This window comes from Tamandua tetradactyla, chromosome 22 (genome assembly GCF_023851605.1).
Source record: "Tamandua tetradactyla isolate mTamTet1 chromosome 22, mTamTet1.pri, whole genome shotgun sequence".
NCBI lineage: Eukaryota > Metazoa > Chordata > Mammalia > Pilosa > Myrmecophagidae > Tamandua > Tamandua tetradactyla.
Window position 1 is genome coordinate 3,669,167 of NC_135348.1, and position 19,296 is coordinate 3,688,462.

The following is a 19,296-nucleotide window of genomic DNA, read 5'->3' on the forward strand; positions in this document are numbered from 1 at the left end:
ATGCTTTGATCTCATTTATATTCCTCTTGCCTTTTTCATTACTATTGTCATGGTGTTTAAAGTCTACAAATCTTTCAACAATAATGTTATTTTATTATTTGGGAGAGCCAAAATTCAGTCAATATTCATTTATAGTTACCCACACATTTACCCATTCATATACGCTTCATCCTTCCTGAAATCTTGTTGTTTCCTTCTGAAATCCTTCTAAATGGAAAATATTTAAAATTTGATTAAGTTCAATTTCAGTTCGGTTATATTTGAAATTATTAAAAGAGATTATACATTTGAACTCTCCACATCTCTTGTTGTGGATATGGTTTGTGAATTTTTAAAATTATCTAAAGCATGTTTCATAAACCTCCAAATCCATAATTATAAATACTTACATTTCAGATAGGCAGTTAGAGGGTCTTATAAGATAGCAATCTGATGGCAAAACTATCTCTATTTCATTACCTAGAATAGCAGAAAATGGCAGAAAAACACAATAGAGAAATATGGCAATTTTGAATAAGCAGAACACCGCATCATTTAATCTCAGACCAAACTTTATCTTAATTGAAATACAGTGAGTCTCAGTTATTCATTTATTTTAGTAAGTCGTAAACTATACAGGCAGACACAGCCTCTGATTTAAAAATTTATGCACAAATGCTTTGCTTTCTGGTTTTCCTTACTTATAGCCGATTCCATTCTAATACACAGCCTTACCATTTCCAAGTTTTAAATTATTTTCCTCAGAGAAACAAAACATATTATTCAGTTACATGTCATTTTCATATGCTATATAGAGCAGTTCTTTGCTGTTTTATTACAAAATCATAGCTGTCCTGAAGAAATCATCTCATGCAATCTTACTTTTCTAATCATATGCCTGATTCTATCACATTTTAAAGCATAACAATAGACTTATATTGTAAGAGTTAAGTCTCCTACATGGGCTCTCTATTTTCATAAAACCTTTTATCTTAAACCTTGCCTCTCATATTCCAGTATTAGACATTATCACCTCACATGTACTGGAATCACTATCAATATTTGGCAGTTTAAGCAGAAGTGTTGGTTGGAGCCAGGAACATTAACAGAATTGCACTATAGTTCTAAAACATTGTATTTTAATTTAAAACATAAAATGTGTATTAATTCAATATGTTTGACGTAGAGGTAATTTAACCTTAGGTATGATCCCGCTAATCAATATTATGCTTCATCTTTCATTTCTAAACCATATCTATGTAGTGTCATCCACGACATACATTAGGGTTCTTTAAAACTGAGACAATCAAAAAGTCATCTGAATTCAGAATCAGTCTTTTTATTATTTTACTCTAGTATTTTATGATTTCCCTCCAGTATTTTATGATTTCTTGTCTCACTCTTAAATTTACAGCTATATTTTTAGTTATTCACCTCTATCAAGTATGTATGGGGCTAATATAGTTTCCGAAAGTTAAAGAATTTTCAAATAAAGGACAATACTCTTTCCTTTCTCACTCACTACTCGGTCTTATATAACATTTCACTAAATTACATGGTAAAATTATAAATGGAATCAAATAAAAGTGAATGCGATAAGCATATGTTTCTTCAGCTAAAGCAGTTGTTCACTAGCATAATAAAAAATAACTCATAATCTCTCAGTATTCAATATCAGTCAAGATGAGAAACAGATGAATAGTGGAAAATATGGCCAGTTTGTTGAGTTGAAATTGTTTTGAGAATTTCTGCTGACTTACTCTTCAAATTGCATTAGACCACTAACTTATATAAAGGGTTATTTATGCATTTAACGAATTTCTGCAGACATATACAATATAAAGAAATGAAGTATGCTTCAATGGAAAAAGCACCAACTTTAGAAGCATTTACTAAACCATACATCCATTTATTCATGTACTTACTCTTTTCCTGGACACTGAGCATTCTGCTAGGCACTAGAGATATACAAAAGAAGAGAACAAGTCAAGCTGAATTTCACTTACTAGAATAATGATCTGGAAAAATAAATCACTTTTCCATTCCAATTTTTAATGATTTCTTCTCTAAAATGGAAAGAATATACTGATCCACTGAAGAGTAAATGTGTTAATACAGGGATGAATAGCTCACAAATACTAATATAAATAATTATGAAAGTCACTTTTTATTAAAATACTGACTTTTAAAAAATAATGACTATTGCATGTAAAGAAAAAGAAATGGCTAATGAGGAATAGGAAATTTTATAACGTGTTGAATTGGAAGACAATAAGTAAATAAGAGGTGGAAAATCCCTTGATGCTTAAGAATAAATTCTTAGCATTTCTCAAGGGACTAAAGGAATTGGTTATATACTTCCTTCTTAAGTATTTTGTTAGTTTGGTTTTTTGTATGTATATATACCCTCTGATGTGGATTAATCATTATTAGAAATAAGGTCATGGGCATTGAGGAGAGGAATTAGACAAATTCCCTTGAAATATAAAATTAGGATCATTTTACATTAAGCTAAGAAAATATTACTTAAGTTTAACCAGTGTTTATCAAAAACTATCAGGTCACTATAAGCAATTATGGCCTTGAATCTATAGGGATGTGAGAGTTAAATACCTATCATTGCACTCTTATATATGCTTCTCTGGGAAGCACCACCTCCTCTTTTAAAACATATGATCATATACGGAAAATTAATTGTAGAAATCCGTAGAGTCAAGTTTTTGTATTTAAATAGGGAGCACTTTCATATTTTTTCAGTTCCTATACTATTAAATAGATCCGTTTTTATTTCTTAATGTATTCCCAATGCAACCCTCTCATGAAAATGTTAATAAATTGGAAGATAAATTCATACTACTTTCTGGAAATAAACACCCTGAGACTTAGCCAGGTACTGCTTTAGTGTGATTTATTTTATTTTCTTCAAGTACATGTGTTCAGATAAAAAATTTAGAATTTTTTAGTGGCTTTCATTCTTTTTAAGATAATATTTTATTTTATTTTATTATTTATTTATTTGCTTGGGTAGGCACTGGGACTCAAACCCAAGTCTCCAGCATGGCAGGCGAGAACTCTGCTACTGAGTCACCATCGCACCACCCTGAGGCAATATTTTAACCCCTATAATGTCCATATCAGATTATGTGGGCTACTAGGTGCGTCTTACCATGAATAAATCAGACAAGAATTGTATATAATTGAGTAAATCTTGCACAAAGCATGCTTGGCAGGCATTCATTAAGGTATAGGCAGTGATTAAATCTAAAGAAGGAACAATTCCTTTCTTCGTATTTAGTTATATAAAATATATTTAAAAAATTTGTTTATGATATAACTACTTGTATTTGCTAATATGCATTAATATTCATTTACATAATTCATCATATAAATGCATACTTATTATGTGCATATTTGACAGGTGTCTGTGCCAGGTACGTTTATAGACAGATGCAGGGAACAAGCCAGGGAATGAAATAAACAAAAATTCCTGACCTTACAGACCTTAAAAGACTGCAAAGATATTTTTTCTTTATTGCTTTTTGAGTCTGGCTTTTGGATGGTAATAGGAAATGAGGAAACATGATAGAAAATCTGAGTACGTTTAGGAGATATAAACCAATATTATGGAACCAGGAATTACGTGGGAAGGAACAGAAGTAAGGTCCAACCCCAGTGAACAATGCCAGCTCAGCTTCCAAAGGCTAAAGTTAACGGGGCAGGATTGAAGTGAAATGAATTCTGCCTAAACAAGTTGGAGTGAACTGGTGTGAAATAAGAAATGCTAGATACCCTATACCTGGGTCTTACTCTGCCTCCACAGATGAAAGTTTAGAGCTAAGCAAGGCTTACCAGCAAGATTCCTAGATGATTGAAGTGGCTGTATGACAAAGCGACCAAGTTAACCTGACATGCTAAAAGTGGAATAAAAATATTTATGTGTTTTCTTTCTCCCAGCCAAAAAAATCAATTATATCGATTGTTTTCATCTTTCTTTAAGGGAAGAAACTTCTTAATCTTGTTTTGCCACTATAGAAAATAGTAAACGTATGGCAACTTTATTTTCTCTGTTAAATTATAAATGATGTCACACTAGCATTTATTCCTGTCTTATGTTGGAAAAGGCTAAAATTCCTATGAAACATGATTTATCCCTAAAGGATTTGAGTTAAATAACATGAAGTTCTGCTTTGAAAGTTCTAGGATAAGGCAAGATTCATTTTGTCCTTCAGACTGCTGCTTTTGTACAAACATGACATTTTGGTAGGAATTTGTATTTGACAGCTCTATAATGTAATTTTCCAGAATGTGTTGAAGTGGAACCAAATGTCATTGGTTTCATTCAGCAGATTTTCTGCCTGATGGAACATACCATCACTATTCTATTTATTTTTACAACCAGCGACAAAACTGATTAGTTTTATTCGTGAAGTTCTTTTACACATAATTCTCTAGACGATAAAGATCTTATATTAGCCCCTACATATGCTTCTGATTGAGCATTAATTGATTTAACCCGTAAGAAACTGCTTATGTCTGTTCCCTTTTGGCATTGTTTTTATTAACTGTCAACAAGTGGTTTATTGCCTGAAGGAATACTTGTGAGTAGTGGGAGAATTCTGTAGAATACGTTAAAGAACCTTCATATAAAAGCTGTTCAACGGTATGCAGATTGACAAATAGATTTTAAAACATAAAACCAATTCATGGTATATTTTTAAAGTAATCTTACCATATTAAACCAGTTCATGGTTTGAGAGTAGAAATGAAGCTGTATCAAATGCAAGTGTTGAGTATAAAGCCACAGGGTTTGGGGATTATAATTCTGTTGGGGAAAGGAGAAAATAAGTGTAAGGATATTGGAGGTAGACCAAACTGTCACGACAGGTTTTTCTGACCAGGGAGCTAACCTGAAAGAAAAGATACATAGTCTTTGAGGAACAAAGAAGTCCCAGCCATGCATGCTTTTTTTAAAAAAAAATCATTACTTATTTTGAAATTAGATTTTTTTTAAAAAAAGATACTAAACTTTTTCTTATCAGTTTAGTTACTGACAAGTAACTAAATTACTCTAGTCACCCCAAGAAGTTGTGGCTACTTGGTAGAGGGATTATCACTAAACATTATTTTAACCTTTAAATGTTTTCTAAGAGTAGATTTTGCTAACTATCTCTATTCCAATAAAAAAGAGGAATGTTTATCTTTTTGATGTGCAGCTTACAATTTTAATCAGTCTATTTAGCACAATATATTTTGGCAAAAAGTAAAGTAAGTGTAATTTTCTTGCACTTATCTGGTGTAAGAAAATCTTTAAACAAAGGGAGATGGTGATTATAATTGTATAAAGTCAATATTCTTTCTCCTTTTGCACCCACCAGTATTTCTATCTTGAAGGTCTTGTATATAAGCGAGAAATCGTGATACTGAAATGGTAGATGTTTTATGCAAGAAAATGGAAATGTTTTATAAGAAAGGCCAGCACATGTTTTAATACTGGTTATTTTATGTAGTGAGAATACAAACATAAGGAGGTTATAGAACAAATATTGCTGTGAATCAGGAACCCTGGCTATAACCTCTGACCACAGATTATAGTTTGGATTTTTTCCAATTAATTATTTTACTGGTCTCCAGGGAGCTTAATACAGACATGATAAGAAACTTATGGTACTCCTCAAGATCTTATTCACATTTGAAAATGAAGCGAGCGTAAACTTCTGGGTCTTTTCCGAAGAGAATAGAAAACAAATATTTACTCTACTTGAGTCAGACATGACTTAGTGGCCATCTTCTCACTAATGCATTATATATAAATGTCTATTACAATGTGAAGTTTGAATGGAAAATAGTTTTCCAAGTCATCTTAATTTGCTTAAACTTCCATTTTTACTCAGGAAACTACAAAGAAGAAACAAAAAGCAACCGAGGTAGGCTGACATACCAACAATCCTTTGCACTGCTATTTAATGGGAAAAGAGAAATGGTAATAAGCAAGTCATACTGACACCAGATACTCTGTTTATCTTCACCAGATAAGCCATTCCTACATAAATACCTTGGCAAAAAGCCCTTGCAAATTTATAGCCATGACCCAAGGACATCCTGTCTGGGTCAACTCACATAGCTCAAGTCCTCCTTGCCTCCCCCTCCCCGACCCCTCCTGCCATACCCTGTCTTTGTTCTAAAGTAGCTAAATAAACTGTTTCCCCACCACTTTTCTTTGAGCAGTAACTTTCTTTTAGTTCTGCACCCACACATGTGTCACTTAGCTCAATAAATTTATTCTGCCCTTTGGTTTTCAGAGTCTGTTTTAAACTCAACACCAGCTTTCCCATACCTGTGAACTTGTCTGTCCTTACATGCCTCAGTTGACCGCGTGTTACAGGCTCACCCTTATTTACAGCATCTGTCCTACTTCTCCCTAAAGCTGAGTCATTTGGACTTACACTTGCACACCACAGTTTTTAAATTTGACTTCTGAGTGCACATTAGAATCTGTTCCAGTACTTTTTTTTTTTCTTGGGCAGGCACCGGGAATCGAACTCGGGTCTCTGACATCACAGGTGAGAACTCTGTCACTGGGCCACCACTGCCTGCTCCAGGTACTTTTTTTAGTTACCTTAACATAATCCTGGTATTAACCTGTTCCTCACTTGATTAGTTCCACTTCTTTAGTTGAAATATGACCTAGAGTATTCTAACCAAGCTCATGCCATCTATTAGTCAGCACTCTGCTTTATGGATCTCAAAGGGGATTAAATGCAATAATGCATATAGGGGCTTCGTATATCACCTGACAGCTAGATACTCATTAGAGTTTGATGCTCTTCCTATACCTTGAAATTTTAAATTAACACGGTCCAATAGAAATACAGCATAAGCCATGTATATAATTTTAACTTTCGTAACAATAGTAAAACATAAATATAAGTGAAATTAATTTAATGATATATATTTTTATCAAATATGTAAAAATGTAATCATTTAAAAAATCAAGTCAATATTTAAAAACATTAATGAGACCGTTCATTTATTTTTGTTTGTATCAAATTCTGAAAATTTGCTCTGTATATAAAACTTACAGAACATCTCAATTTAGACTATTCTCACTTCAAGTTCTCACTAGCCATGTGTAGCTTGTGCTGGCTATAATGGACAGTGTAGCTCTAAAGATTCATGATTCTGAAATTCACCAATATACCCAAATATTCATTTTTTCTGCAGGTCACTTTACTTAAATGCACTAAATTTTCCAATGATTGCTATCACACTCAATCAAAAGCCCAAACGTTATATCGTTGCATTATTTGTTTTACAGAAACTAACCTCTGTCAGTTTCTCAGATCTCATCTTCAGTCACATTCCATGGTGGTTTGGAGCTAGGTATCCCAGAAAAATATATTCTTAAACTTAACCCATTCCTGTGGGTGTGAGCCTCTTATAAGTAGGACCTTTTGATGAGGTGACTTCAGTTGGCCAATCAGGATGAGTCTTAATCCTATTACTGGAATTCTTTATAAGCAGAATCAAAGTCGGACAGGTAGAGAGAAAGCCATGAGAAGCAAGAAGCTGAAGTCAATGGAAACCAGAAGAGAAGGGAGAGGCCGCATGTGCACTGCCATCTGACAGAGGAACCAAGGTCCTTGGATCACCAGCAACCAGCCCCAGAAAGCCAGTTTTTGGGAAGATAGCATTACCTTGATGTTGTCTTGATTTTCCATTCTCCTAGCCTCAACACCGTGAGCCAATAAATACCCATTATTTAAGTCAACCCATTGCATGGTATCTGCTTTAGCAATGAGGAAATGAAAGCACTTTCTCTTTAAACACATTTCTTTAGGCATGCTGTCTTTCTTGCTTCTTCTGAGATAGAATAAACTATCTCACCTCAGTGTCTCAACTTGTTATTTCATCTACCTGGAATACTCTTCATATCTTTACATGACTTGCTATTTGTCATTCTAAGGTCTCCATTCAAATGATGTATTATTAGAGAAGTTGTATTCAAGTTATTTAATCTACAATTCCAAACTTTTCCCAACATACTTCCCTCTTCCATTGCTTCCCATCATATTATGTTGCACCCTTTCTCTAAGTACTGAAGTTATCATTGATTCCACCGCCCCCACCCCCACATTAAAATGCACATTCCGTAACTAGAATTATCTCTCTAGTTCACTGCAGACTCTCTTAGGGCAGGGTCAAGATCTTCTTACAGTGGGTGGTCAATAACATTTGATCTTCAGACAATGAATGATAAATATATCCTTAAATAAAGACTGTAATATTTAATTAAATTTAAAAGTTCCCTGTAATTAATGTGAGTATACACAATCATACATAGAAATAAATCTATATACAAATTTGGGGCTTCTCAAAAACATTCCTATAAATTACTAAGTTCAAAGTATAGATATAAAAGGTAATATGTAGTGTTATGCTACTGAATAGAGACTAAATAAGTATTAACTTTCTTTCACTACAAAATCATATAATATTTTTTCTTTAGAAGATATTTGAGTAATTCTTTATTGTCAGTATAAAATGGAGAAAGTTTTTCTTTTTCTATAGGTTATTTTATTAGAATTTCTGAATCTAAAATGCCGAAGTATGATCTATTACAAATGCCTGCCTTTTACTTGATTACCAGTTAATAGCTTTTGTGCTTCAAAAGACATCACTAAGGAAATAAAAAGATAGCCACAGATTAGGAGAAATACTTGCAAAACATGCAGTGACATATGTGTATGTAGAATGTTAAAGGTAAGACATAAAGAAAAATAAACAAAATATTTGAGTAGACATTTTACCAAAGTAAATATACCAATGGCTAACTCATTAAAAGATGCTCAACATCATTGGTGATTAGGGAAATGAACATTTTAATAACAGTTTAACATTAATTCATGCACACCAAAATAGCTATAATACTGAAGAAAGACAGTAACTGGTACTGACAGGGATGAGGTGAAGATGGGAACTTCAGTTATTACTGACATGAATGTAAAATTTGGGAAAACAATTTAGCAATTTCCTAAAAGTTAACATAAATTTATCATACTACCCAGCATTATCACACCTAGGTATCTATTCAAGGGAAATGAATACATGTCTACATGAACACATGCATGTGAGTTTTCACAGCAGCATTATTAGTACTAGCCAGATATTGGAAACAACCAAATGTCCACTGGCTGGTGAATGGATAAACAAAATATGTTAAGTTGGAATATTAGTCAGTCATAAAAAGAAAGGCCCTAATGATACATGATAAATCATGGAGGAATTAAAAAATAAACATTAAAATATTAGGCAAATAGGAAGAAGCCTGGCTCAAAAGATCACATCCTACATGGGTCCGTGTATACGAAAGTCTGGAGTGCATACCTCTGTGCTGCATTGTGGGAACACAAGCCCAGGCTAAACAGAGACTTTTAGCCAATGACAGCTGTATGATTACACAGCACAAAGGGTCCAAAAGAGCAGTGTAAAGGGTTGTGGACATTGTGGTCAACATCCTGAGAAGTCCAAGGACTCAGGACAAGGTCAGTGGATGACCATTCTGATACCTCTTGTGAAGGGAGGAGAAATACCAGCACTACCCAAAGGGGTATTTATACACAAGGTGGAAGGGGCCTGCCATTGAGCAAAAAGCATGTATCAAGCCAACTGTGTGCAGAGTTCCCTCCCTTAGAGCGAACTGGAGCTGCTTATTCCTGGTTTTGAGTTTAAGGTATAGTCAGGTCATTCCATCAGACCTAATGTCTTTACTGGGTCAAAAGATGGCCATTGAGCATGCACATGACTTCCCAGCAGAAGGAGCTGCCTATTTGGCAGAAAGTAGATTAATGGTTTCCTTGATTTGCAGGAGGGAACATTGATTGCAAATTGGCAGAAGAGATACCTTTAAGGTGTTTGAAATGTTTTAAATGAGATTGTTATGATTAAACTGGGGAAATGACGGACTAGCAGGCTTCAGGAATCGGTCCCTCCACCAAACAACTATTGAAAGGGCTGGAGCTGTCTGGATTCACTGTTTTGGAACTCTGAAATCCAGTGGGACTGTTCATTCAGTGACCAGTGGAAGGAGGGGGCTGGAAAATTGCGATAAATACCTATGAGCTTCACTCGCCAGGCAGTGGCTACTCTCCCCTTCCCCCAGCCTCATGGAAGGCAGCAGGAAGACTGGAGCTCAGATGCCAGGTGCAGCCTGCTGCTGTCAGAGTAGGTATTAAAGATCTAGTCCTCAAAACTCCAGGGGACTGTGGTCTGCTACTGATCACAGATCTCTACCTTTGATCAGCTACTTCAGACAGCAAGAGGCCAGCTGGGAGGGAAGCAACTGTTCCAGTATCCCTTGGCTAAGTCTGCAGAGGAATCTTAAAGACTGTAACCTTACTCGATATGATGGAAAACAGTTAAATGGCTGCATTAAGTGGGCAAAAGCTAAATCAGGGAAACACAACTTCAAAAGCCATATAGGAAACTCCTGGTGTCCTTGCTGGCTCCTCTGTAGCCCAGAGAGAAGCTAGCCTGCATTCCCATTTTGGGTCACTGGTCTTAGTCCAGGAGCAGCAGAATGGACTCTTTGCCTATACTGGGGGGCAGGTATGTCAGTGCCAATCTATCAGGTAGAAATCTGAGACACTGACCTGAGAATGTCTTCCATTGTCTCCATTTTGCTCTTCAGAGTTTGTCCTAAAGCTAGAGAAACAACTTGCAGACAGCTGGGGCACCGTGAGAAATACTTAAATTGAAGTGGCCTGAGGCAAAGCACTTCCTATCTTAGTTCACTCACGAGAACACCCAGTATGTATAGATAGATACAATGGAATATTGAGCAGCTGCAAGAAGGAATGAAGTTGTGAAACCTGTAATTAGGTGAGTGAACTTTAAGGACAGTATGTTGGGTGAAATAAGCCAGAAATGAAAAGACAAACATTAAAAGGCTTCACTAATATGGACTAATATAATGAGCAAACTCTGAGAATTGAATCCAAGAGCACAGGTTGTCAAGGGAAGGTTTATTGTGAAGGTTCCTAGATTACAAACTCTCACAGCAGTTCTTACACCTTACATCTATTCTTGAGTTGTAAGAGTTATTTCTAAATTCTGAGATGCTAAGCTCTTTGCATATAACTTGGTCATTTCCTGGAACTTTGGGAATCTGTGGGACACCTGCAACTCATTCCTAGAGTTCTGCAGCTCTGAAAGTCAGTATTACCCCATACAACAACTGTTTAAAAAGCTGAAAAAAGGATCGGACTTCAATTAGAGATATGAAAGAAGCAGATCTGGTTAGGACTAAGGTAAATCAGAATACGGGCTAAAGGAAGATATTGTCTATATTTTAAAGCTTCAACAACTAAGGAAAAAATGTTTATTTGGTGTAACACACTAATTTAATTTTGCTTTGTCAGTTTATTTCAAGACTATAATTACATGGTATCTTGACTAGGGAGTAAGTTCTTATTGGTTTGTCAGATTATGGTGATGCCCTGATACATCCCAGAGTAATCTGGGCAGAGAATAAAAATGTATTTTCAAAGCCCCCATGAGGGACTGGGGGAAAAATATTAAACTTCCCCACCTGGAATCCCTGATATTCTTGCCAACATTGGGTACAGCCAGTTTAATAGGCTGAGCATTCGATCTTGGGGCTTGCATTTATAAAACCAATTCTTGCAATGGAGAAACTAAGCCTACTTGTTATTATGCCTGAGAGTCACCCCCAAAGAACCTCTTTTGGTGCTCAGATGTGGCCTCTCTCTAAGCCAACTCAGCAGGTGAATTCACTGCCTTCTCCCCTATGTGGAACCTGACTCCTGGGGATGAGCTTGGACCTGACATCCAGGGATTGAGAAAGCCTTCTTGACCAAAAGGCAGAAGAGAAATGAAACAAAATAGAGTTTCAGTGGCTGAGAGAGTTCAAATGGAGTCAAGAGGTCATTCTGGAGGTTACCCTTATACATTATATAGATATCCTTTTTACTTTTTAGATAAAGTATTAGATAGCTAGAAGGAAATACCTGAAGCTGTTGAACTATATTCCGGTAGCTTTCATTCTTGAAGACAATTGTACACAGCTATATAGCTTATAAGATGTGACTGTGTGATTGTGAAAACCTTGTGTCTGATGCTCTTTTTATCCAGTGTATGGATAGATGAGTAAAAAAACAAGGACACAAAAATAAGTAATAGGGGGAAAGGGGTGTGGGATATTTTGGGTGTTCTTTTCCATTTTTAATTTTTTTATTATATATATATATATAAATATAATAAAAAAATATTATATATATATTATATATATATATATATATAGGAGTAATTAAAATGTTCAAAAATTGATTGTGGTGATGAACTTACAATTGTATGATACTATGACCACTGATTGTACACTTTGGATGATTATATAGTATATGAATATATAACAATAAAATTGCATTAAAAAGAAGAGAAAGAACACCCAGGAGGGGAAGGAGGTCTATTTCAAAGAAGGATCATTCACTCTAAATCCCATATCTGTGAATGGGAATTCCGAAGGCCTCTAGGAAGTAAAAGCTAGGAAGAAAGTAGGCTCCACTGTTCCGGCTCCATGTAGGCTTTGATAAGACAGAGAAGACCTGCGCTTTCTATTTGCCATGAGTTGATCTTCTTAATCGGTGGGTGAAGCTCAGAAGGAGACCACCAGCCAAGTCAGAGGCAATATACAAATATACTGAAAGGTACATTTTGGTTTGGTTTGCTTGTTTTGATTAGTTTCTGGTATTCAAGAAAATCTCTGTGATGTTACAAACTAGATATGATGTGAAGGAACGGACAACTTAGGAACTAAATTCCAGAGGTATCATTTAAAAATATTAAGATATCCAGTGGCAAAAAAAAAAGAAATACAAGACAAACAAATGAACAGAAAATAATAGGCTATCCAGAGAAACAAGTTAAGCAAAGATAGTTCAACCTAAGGAAATCAATTAATGTAATAAACCACACAAACAAAACAAAGGATTAAAAAAAAACATATAATCATTTCAGTTGATATGGAAAAGGCATTTGCAAACTCCAACCCCCATTTTTAATAAAATCACTTAGAAAAGTTGGAATAGAAGGAAATTTTCGCAGCATGATACAGGGTATATATAGAACATCCATAAGTAATATCATTATGTTATTTTCCTCTAAGATCAGCAACAAGATAAGGATGCCCACTGTTACCATTGTTACTCAACATTATATTGGAACTCTATCTAGAGCAATAAGGAAAGAGAAAGAAATAAAAGGCACCCAAATTGGAAATGGAAGCAAATAAACTTTCCATATTTGCTTCTGACATGACCCTATACACAGAAAATTCTGAAAAATCCACAACAAACTTCTTAGAACTTAAAAATAATCCAGCAAAGTGTTGAGGTATAAGATCAGCACACAAAAATTGCGAGTGTTTCTATATATACTAGAAATGAAAAATCTTCATTTACCAGAAATGAAAAATCTTAAGAAAAAAATCAAGAAAAAAATCCATATATAATATCAACTAAAGAAGTCAAATATCTGAGAGTAATTCTAACCAAGGATATAAAGGACTCATAAACAGAAAACCACAAAACATTGCTTCTTGGACACAGAAGATCAAAATAAATGGATGGTCATACTGTGTTCGTGGATAGAAAGACTAAATATTGTTACGATTTCAACTCTATTCAAGTGGACGTACAGATTCAATGCAATCCCAATCAAAATTTCAACAACCTTCTTTATAAGAATGGAAGAACCAATCATTAAATTTATATGGAAGAAAGTCCCAGGAAGATGGCAGAATAGGATAGGTTGCCCCTGCTTCAAGGAACAGCTAGAGAAGGGACGGAAAGGCGATGGGTTGGCAACTCCAGGTGTCAGTGAGCTGGGAGGATAGTCTACACCACATAGGGAGGCCCTGGTTGCAAAAGCTGAAGAATTGAGATGCAGAGAACCAAAGACCACCCAACTACTGCAAACAGCCTAAGGCACCTCTTTCCAAATGGAGACCTGGAGCCCTCAGGAGTGCACGGACAGAGAGACAGGGATAAGGAAGTACAACAAGCTGCATTCCTGGAACACACTACCCATGTACCCGAACCCTGTCACCTGCCCCACTACCGTGCTCCAAGCAGTCCAGCCCCGAACCACCCCTCCCAGGCATGTCAACGCCCCACACTCACCTGTCCTAGGCAAGTGCACATCTCACCCCACCCCTCTGGAGACCCATGCCCCCATGCAAGCCCCTCGACTCCCACCTCCCCCTCCCTAACCCCCTGCAGGTGGTCACCTGTGCATCTAGGCCGCAGGCACTCACCTTCATACCCAGGCCACACCCAGCCCCAGCCCATACAGTCAGGCAACCCCATCCCACTCCCCATGAACTCTGCTCCTGCATACATCAGTGTAAGGACCTCCCAGATACACCACACCCAGGCGGGCACACAAGCCATGCCCCCAGCTCTAGGCAAGTGTTAACCTGTGCATTGAAACCACACCCTCCCACAGCCCAAGCAGCCACAGCCCCAGACAGCTGCCTCTGAGCTCTGCACATGCGCACACCAGAATTCAGCCCCCTAGAACCATGTAAACTAGGTCCCCGCCCCACAGTCCTACACTCCCTCACCTCCACATCCTCCCCATCAGGCACCCACACATCCATGCGCAGACCTCTTGACACCTGTATCCCAACCCCGTGCCCACACATGTGCACACACTTGCCCCAGCCCCCTGGCACAAGCGTCCTGCTCCCACATCTGGTAGGCGTTCACACGCTCATCTGTGCTACCTAGCTCTCCCTACACACAAATGCATCCCTGCTCCAAAGCTTACCCCCACACCTGCACACCTGCACCAGGGCCCTACCCACCTAACACCACGTGCTCCTGACCCACATCCTGCAACCCTCAGGACCTGTACCCAGCCCCTACACACTCACATATCTACATCATGGGCCCCCTGAACCTCTCCACCTGCGCAAAGACACACCTGCACCCTGTCTTCCCGGTTCCCTGACCTCTGTGCCACCTACCCCACACCCTGATACCAATGACCCCCACCCTCCGTGTGCCCGCCCACATCCTGCCTGCATACCAGCCCCCGTGCATCTTCTTAGCCTCTCCATCTGCCTCCTGCAGGACCCTACCTCTATTTCCCCCACACCATGCCCTATTATTGCACTCCAGGTTCTCCCTGAGCTTCACCCCACCCCCACAGCCCCCACACTGCACCTCCACAACCCCGCATACCACACACCATGCTCACAAGCACCAGCATAACATCCCTGGTCTGTGCCTATGCCTGCACTACAACCTATCACTGCACTATTGTGCCCTGCATCTGATCCACATCTATCCACAAAGCTTTAGCCTACTAAAGGAAAACAACTTCCAAAATAACCCTATCAAGATATGTTAAAACACCAGAAGAAACACAGACTTTGGAAAAGCTAATCAAAATGTTCATATAACTACACTAAATGAAATCAATGGGATGGCTAATGACAGAAAGGAGAGTAAAAAAACACTAGAAGAGCATAAAGAGGAATTTGAAAGAATAAATAGAAAAAATAGCATCTATCATAGAGATTAAAGATGCAGTAGACCAATTCAATAATGTACTAGAGCCACACAACAGCAGATTTGAAGAGGCAGAAGAAAGTATAAGTGAACTAGAGGAGAGAACAACTCATTTCAAACACTCAGAAGAGCAAATGGCCAAAAACATGGAAAGATTTGAATTGGATCTCAGAGAAATGATGGACAAAAGAAAGAGCACAAACTTAAGAACCATCACTGTTCCAGAAGGAGAAGAGAAGAATAACGGGTAGGAAAATCAGTTGAGGATATAATAGGGAAAAACTTCCCAACCCTTATAAAAGACATAGATATGCAAATCAAAGAAGTCCAATGAATTCCAAACAGAATAAATCTAAATAGGCCTACCCCAAGACACTTACTACTCAGTCTGTCAAATGTTGAAGAGAAGCAGAAAATCCTGAAAGCAGCAAGAGAAAAACAATCTGCTATATAAGGAAAACCATGTAAGACTCAGCTCAGACTAACTCAATTGACACTGGTAAGGCAAGGAGGCACTGGCATACTATATTTAAGATCCTAAAAGAGAAAAAATTCCAGCAGTAATCCTATACCCAGTGAAGTTGTCCTTCAAAACTAAGGGAGAGATTAAAATGTTCATAGACAGACAAAGGCTGACAGAATATATCAACAAGAGACTCACTCTACAAGAAATACTAAAGGGAGTTCTGCCAGTTGGAAAAAAAAAAAAAGACTGGAGATGGAGGTCTGGAGGAGGGCATGGAATTGAAGCGTACCAGTAAGGTTAACTTAAAGAATAATAAGAGAATGAGGAAAAAAAGTATATAAATATGACAAATAAAATCCAAAGTATAAGATGGTGGATTCAAGAAATGCTTTTAAAGTAATAACTTGTAATGTTAATGGTCTAAATTTACCACTTAAAAGATACAGACTGGCAGAATTGATTAAAAATATAATCCAGCCATATGCTGCTTACAAGAGATTCACCTTAGAAAAAAGGATGCAAATAGATTGAAAATGATAGGATGGAAAAAAATGTTCCATGCAAGATGTAACCAAAAGAAAGCAGGAATAGCTATACTAATATCAGACAAAATAGAGTTTAAATGTAAAGACACCATAACAGACAAAGAAGAACACTATATATTAATAAAATGGACAATTCAACAAGAAGAAATAGCAATCATAAGTGTTTATGTTCCCAATCAATGAGTTTCTAAGTACATGACAGAAACATTGGCAAAACTGAACAGTATGATACACATTTTAACAATAAGAGCAGGAGATTTCAATTCAGCATTCTCCTTTATAGAGAGGAAAATCAGGCAAAGGATCAGCAAGGAGATAGAGAACTTCAACAATTTGATAAATGAATTATATCTAACAAGTATTTATAGGTCATTACACCCCCAAACACCAGGATATACAACTTCTCTAGTTGTTCATGGAACATTCTCAAGGATAGACCAAATTCTAGGACACAAAACAGATCTTTATAAATTTAAAAACATAGAAATTATTCAAAACACTTTCTCTGATCACAATGAAATGAAGCTAGAAATCAATAACCACCAAAAAACAAGAACTTTCACAAATATGGAGATTAAATAACACACAACCAGTGGATCAAAAAAGAAATTGCTAGAGAAATCAGTAGCTATATGAAGATGAAGGAAAATGAGAATAAAACATATCAGAACTTATGAAATGCAACAAAGGCTTTTCTGAGAGGGAAATTTATTGCCCTTAAAGCTTGTATTGAAAAAGAAGGAAGAGGAAAAATCAAGGACTTAACTATCTCCTGGAGTAACCAGAGAAAGAAGAGCAATCTAACCCCAAAGTGAATAGAAGAAGAAAAATAGCTAAGATTAAAGAGTTGAATGGGAGAATAAAAGAGCAATTGAAAGAATCACTAAAACCAAAAGTTGGTTCTAAGAGAAAATCAATAAAATTGATGGGCCACTAGCAATACTGACGAAGAAAAATAGAGAGAGGATGCAAATAAGCAAAATAAAAAATGAGAGGGGGTTGTTACTACCGACCCTGAAGAAATTAAAAAAAAAAAATCATAAGAGGATACTATGAACAAGTATATGCTAACAAACTAGACAGCTTAGACAAAATGTAAAAATTCCTGGAAATACATGAAGAAGCTACATTGAGTCAAGAAAAAATAGAAGATCTCAACAAACTAATCACATATAAAGAGATTTAATCAGTCATCAAAAATCTTACTACAAAGAAAAACCAGGGCCAGATGGCTTCACAGGGGAATTTTACTAAACATTCCTAAAAGACTAGCACCAGTCCCACTCAAGCATTTCCAAAAAAACTGAGGAAAAAGGAACACTACCTAACTCATTTTATGAAGCTAACATCACTTTAATATGAAAACCATGTTAAGATTCTACAGCAAGGGAAACTACAGGTTTATCTCCCTAATGAACATAAATGCAAAAATTCTCAACAAAATACAAGCAGATTGAATCCAACAAAACATTAAAATAATTATACACCACAACCAAATGGGGTTGATTCCAGGAATGCAAGGTTGGTTCAACACAAGAAAATCAATTAATGTAATACAGCACATTTACAAAACAAAAGGGAAAAATCACATGATCATCTCGATTGATGCTGAAAAAACATTAGACAAAATTCAACATCCTTTTCTGATAAAAATACTTCAAAAAGTAGGAATTAAAGGTAACTTCGTCAATATGATGAAGCACATTTATGAAAAACCCATAGCTGGCATTGTACACAATGGAGAGAGACTGAGAGCTTTCCCCCTAAAATCAGGAATAAAACAAGCATACCTTCTGTCATGAAAATGTTGTACTAGAAGTTCTAGCTAGAATAATTAGGCAGGAAAAGAAATAAAAAGCATCCAAATTGAAAAGGAAGAAGTAAAATTTTCTCTATGTCCAGATGACATATTACTTTTGAAAACTCCTGGGAAATCTACAAAATTACTTGAGCTAAGAAACAAATTCAGCAAAGTGATAGGATATAAAATTAATGTGCAAAAATCAGCAATGTTTCTATATACAAGCGACAACCTAACTGAGGAGTAAATTAAGGAAAAATTCCATTCAAAATAACAGCTAAAAGAATCAAGAATCTAGGAATAAACTTAGCTAGGTTGTAAAGGACTTGTACACAGAAAACTACATAACATTGTTAAAAGAAATTAAAGATTAACTAGGTGGAAAAACATTCCATACCCATGGATAGAAAGGTTAAATATAGTTAAGATGTCAAATCTACCAAAATTGATCTACAAATTAAATTAAAATTCCAACAACTTATTTTGAAGACTTGGAAAAGCTAGTTACCAAATTCATCTGGAAGGGAAAGAGACCCCAAAAAGCTGAAAGCATCCTAAAAGCGAAGAACAAAGTGGGAAGACTAACACTTCTTGATTTTAGAACTTATGTAAATCTACAGAGGTCAAAACAGCATGGTACTGGCTCAAGAATAGAAGTATTGACCAATGTAATTGAAATGAGAGCACTGAAATGGACCACCAATCTGTAGTCAAATTATCTTTGACAAGGTCCCCAAATCCACTGAACTGGGACAAAATGGTCATTTTTATAAATGGGTGTGGGAAAACTGGATATCAATAGGCAAAGGAATGAAAGATGACTTATCTTTCACCCTATACAAAAATTAACTCAAAGTGGATAAACCTAAATATAAGAACCAGTATCATAAAGCTCTTAAAGATCTAGTAATAGGA

At 36.3% G+C, this 19,296-nt stretch overlaps 1 long non-coding RNA gene across 1 annotated transcript in view; it reads right to left on the reverse strand.

Moving 5' to 3' along the window:
• Positions 1-388: 388 nt before the first annotated feature.
• The window catches only part of LOC143666020 (uncharacterized), a 46,625-nt gene continuing 27,717 nt past the window's right edge, over positions 389-19,296 (reverse strand). Inside the window, exons 3-5 of the long non-coding RNA XR_013167313.1 lie at positions 4,709-4,801; positions 1,905-1,937; positions 389-459 (exon numbers count right to left, since the gene is read on the reverse strand). This is a non-coding gene — a long non-coding RNA (uncharacterized LOC143666020). The remainder of the gene's footprint in view (positions 460-1,904; positions 1,938-4,708; positions 4,802-19,296) is intronic.